Source organism: Mastomys coucha, unplaced genomic scaffold, assembly GCF_008632895.1.
Source record: "Mastomys coucha isolate ucsf_1 unplaced genomic scaffold, UCSF_Mcou_1 pScaffold7, whole genome shotgun sequence".
NCBI classification, from domain to species: Eukaryota; Metazoa; Chordata; class Mammalia; order Rodentia; family Muridae; genus Mastomys; species Mastomys coucha.
In genome coordinates, this window is record NW_022196913.1 from 28491463 (window position 1) to 28496080 (window position 4618).

Genomic DNA, 4618 nt, shown 5'->3' on the forward strand with positions numbered 1-4618 from the left:
AGAGAGAGGAGTCTTTAATCCCAGCACTCCAGAAGCAGTGGCAAGTGGACCTTTGTGAGTTCCAGAACAGCCAGACCTACATAGTGAGTCCCTGTTTTAAAACAAACAAACAAACAAACAAACAAAGCACTTACACCACCCTACCGCCCCACGCCCTATACCACCATACCCCCATCCTACCCCACTGGATCCCACCCCCACCATATCCCACCCCATCCCCACTCCCACCCCGCCTCGCCTCCACTAGCAGAATACAGTGTAACCAAGAGCAGCTTGGGAGGCTGGCATCTCTACCTTCACTTCCTGTCTGTCTCCTTACTACAGCTCAGCTCAAACCTCTGCTGGGCCCAGTCTGCCAACCCTCTTACCCTTTCTTTCCAAGGCATAAGTCCTCTTGAATCGGCCTGGATTCCAAATTAAACAGGTCTGATCTGTGACATCTCTGTGACAAGGAATTAAAGCTACCTCCAAGCAGGGGGTCTGCAGCACACATCATCCTCGAGATGAAAACAATCCTCAAAAAACTGAAAGTCTAGTTTACAACCTGGCTATACCATGCTTTAGCATACGATCAAAAAGACTCCACATCCATCTCTATATACATACTCACTCTGCCGTGCTCACTGTTGGCTTCCCTGTTCTCAGTAGCTAGGAAATGGAACTAGCCACAGTGCCTTCAGCAAATAAGGAGTGACTAATGAACATGTGGTCTGTGCACCAAGGAAATGCTGTTCGGCCATAAAGAAAAGTGAAATCATGAAATGTGCAGGTAAATGGATGGAACTAGAACATGTTATATTAAACCCAGAAAAAACAGATGCCACGTTCTCCTTCCTATCTGTGGTTACCAGCTCCAAATCTTCAGATATGCACACATAACCCCAAAAGCCAGGAAAGTAAACTGGACCATGGCAGAGGCACTAGGGAGAGGAGTCTCAGGAAGCCAGAAAAAGGTATTGGATCCCCTGAAACTAGACTTGCAGATGATCAATCTCCTGGTAGGGATGCTGGGAGACAAACCCAAGTCCTCTGCCTGAGTGACAAGAGCTGCTAAGAGCTAAACTGTCTCTCCAGCCCACATCAGTTCTTCTATCCATTCATCTGCTTGTTTATTGTAATTAGAGACAGCATCTCCTCCTGTAAGCCCAGCCTGGCCTAGAACTCTGTCGTCAAGGATGACCTGGATTCTATGCTCTTCCACCTGGGATTGCAGGTGTGTGACATCATGCCCAGGTGTAGTGACACCAAAGACTTAACCTGAGACTTCGTGCACTCTCAGCAAGCACTCTACCAGTAGACCTACATTCTCAGCTCCTCTTCCTCTATTTAAACCTAAAGTTCAAGCGAGGTGTGGTGGCTCACCCTTGAAATATCAGCACTTAAGAAGCAGAAAGAGTGCTTGAGTTCTAGACGACCCTGTCTCAAAAAGACCAACGTAGGGGCTGGAGAGATGGCTCAGCACGTAAGTAAGCTATGCTCTTGTAGAGGTCCTGAGTTCACCCACATCATGCTCACACCTACTTATATGTCCATCTCCTGGCCTCTGTGGACACCTGTACATGGACACATGCGGACACATAAATACAAATAAAACAAATCGGCTGGGCAGTGGTGGCTCTTCATGTTGTGTCCATAGTCAGGAAGCAGAGACATAAATGTGGCTCCTCAGCTGGCTTTTTCCATTGGATAGTGCCAGCCACATCACAGCTTGACTCTCTCCCTCACTGACCCTCTCTAGGAACACTCTTTAAAAATGCCTACAGGTAGCCGGGCAGTGGTGGTGCACACCTTTAATCCCAGCACTTGGGAGGCAGAGGCAGGCAGATTTCTGAGTTCGAGGCCAGCCTGGTCTACAGAGTGAGTTCCAGGACAGACAGTACTACACAGAGAAACCCTGTCTCAAAACAAACAAACAAACAAACAAACAAATAAAACAAATCTTTTTTTTATAAGGCCAGGCCAAAGAAATAAACATAACCTGCATGTCAATGACTCTGAAGATATCAGTTCTTCTTAATGTAGCAACATAGATTAGCTCTGGCTCTGCCTCTTCCTCCCTTCCTCCCTCCCTCTCTGCCTCCCTTCCTCTGTCTCCCTCCCTCTTTCTCTCTGGGTCATATTGCCTGGGATGTTTTTTTGTAACTCACTATGTAGCTGAGGATTATCTTTCTTTTAGCAGATGAGGCAATGTATTAATTCTGAAGCCTTTGTCCTAAGCCTTCTTGTTGGCAGCTGCCACCTGCTTGTAGTACTATCCAGATCTCTCTGTTTCTGAGGTGTTAGTTTGTAGCCCCGATCTTGGTCCTTTCAGCCATTTTCAGCAACTCCAAGATTTAGAGGAACTCCTGGACCACACTCTTGGAGCCTCTACTGAAGTCTCTGTATCTAATGCTGGTTTTCTACCTGCATAGATCTTGGTCATGACACCAACCCAGCACCACCCTGGCGGTACATGGGCTATTTTGTGGAAGCACCTCATGTGCAGAAACAGTTAATCATCATAGGGAGCAAGCTCTTTATGGTTAGCTAGCTTAACTGTGTCCATCTACTGGAGATTTTCAGATTCAGGGACTTTTTGAGGCAGGCTGCTGGAGCACTGAGAAGCCCTGATGGTTGATGTCCTTTGCAGTAACTCCAGCCATCCAGTGGCTTCTAGCCAGGGGAAAAGGCCCAAGAATGATCTTGAACTGCTAATCTTCCTGACTCTACTTCCCAAGTGCCAAGATTGCAGGCATCACCATTATGCTCAATCTGTGCCATGCTGGAGAGTAAACCCAGGGCACTGTGCATGCCCAACAAGCACACTGCTAACTTAGCTGCAGCCCCGAATCCCAATTTTCTGTATCAGTGGCTTTTTCCTGTTTCTGAAATCAAGTAGTCAACAAGAAGCACCTTGTTGGCTTGAAGTTTGAAGTTACTGTCCATCTTGGTGGGGAAGCAGGAACGTGAGGTAGACAGTCATGATATGCTGCTATTTAGGAAGCAGAAAATGGACAGGGAGTGGGGTTGAGTTAAAAACATCAAGTGATCAACTTGATCCACTTCCTCCCATAAGGTACCAGTCCCTAAAGTTTCCAGGGCCTTCTAAAACAGTGCCACCAGCTGGAGATCAAGTGTTCAAACACTGGAACCTGTTGGGGACATTTCACCTTCACAACACATTAATAGCAGAACTCAAGAACAACATCAGGGTGAGATGGCTGTAATCCCAGTTCTTGGGAGGTGAAGGCAGCGGGACCAGTATTCATGAACATCCTAAGCTACACAGGGTTGAGAACTAGGCTGGGCTAGATAAGAAACCTGTCTCAAAAACTGAAAAAGAAAAACCCCAGGAACTAGAGACATACGTTATCTCTCTGAGTTGGAAGCTGGTGTGAAGGAGTGAGGGGTAAAGCACCTGACAACACAGACTGGTTATTCAGCTCCTCTCTACCCCACATGGTCCCCTGCTGTTTGTCGTCACCCAACTTTGGAAGAGAACTCTAAAAAGTTTGAACCCCAAACCACCTAGTCAGAAGCAGATGAGGTAAAGGCCAGAGGTCACACCGTATAAGGGACAGACACTAAGAGCTTCTTTTCTGAGGGCTGGAGCAATGGCTAGGTGGTTAAGAGTGCCTCCTGATGCTTTTCCAGAGGACTGGAGTTCCAGGTCTGGCAGCTTACAGCCGCTTGAAACTCCAGGCCTGGTCTAGCCTGGAGCACTCCTCCTGACGTAGCCACCTGCACTCACGTGCACACTCTCACACGCAGATGTCCATAACTAAAAATAACCAGGAAGCTGCTTTTGCTGAAGAGCACAAGGTGACTCAAGAGGGACGAGAGCCCGGAAGCTCTGCTTCTCTCTGGCTCCTCCCAGTGCCCAGTGGGCTGCTCTGCTCTGCACAGTTGTGCCAAACACTCCTGCCTCACCCCCTCCCAGGGCACAAAAGTAGCCACTGAAATAAATCTACAGTTAGCAAGAATAGTAAAAACTGGCTGGGCAGGACCCCACCCCAGACAGGGGAAGGGGACAATTATCACAGGGGTGAGGTTGCACTGGGACATATAATCGCCTCCTCAGAACCAGCTTGACATGAGCACTTATGGGATCTCCTGAAACTCAGGAGTGGAGACAGTGATGATGCCAACCACGCCCTGACCAGGGCTGCAGACTCAACAACATCCCTTGTCCTCCTGCCCTAGTTCTACTTTTGCTTAAACACAAAGCTTTGCGCCGCGAAGATCAACCCTAGTTCCTGGACCCCGGCATCTGTTTTTTCTCCAACATGTGGATAATTATCTTTGTTTTCTACCGTAACTGTCTCTCTAATTGATTGTAGGAATACGTGGCCCATTCAGCTTGCTGGGTCTTCAGTAGCCAGGGCTTCTGCCCTAAAACTCCCAGTTATGATACCATATGCAAAGGGGAGAGATTCAGAGAAATCTACTTCCAAATATAGCCCCAAACAACTCGGCAACAATGAGTTGCCGAAAATCAGCAACAAGGTTTACAACCTGAGACAAAGACTAAAGGACCCCTCCGCTAAGTTTTCGAGCCGGAATTTCCTGTAGCCTAAGCTCTCTAGGGAACCAAGGATGATCTGAAACTCTGTATCCTCCAATGCCACCTTGCCTGGTA

At 47.8% G+C, this 4618-nt stretch overlaps 1 pseudogene; it reads right to left on the reverse strand.

The window, feature by feature from the left end:
• Positions 1-2212: 2212 nt before the first annotated feature.
• On the reverse strand, positions 2213-2642 carry LOC116082641 (annotated as a pseudogene).
• Positions 2643-4618: the final 1976 nt, after the last annotated feature.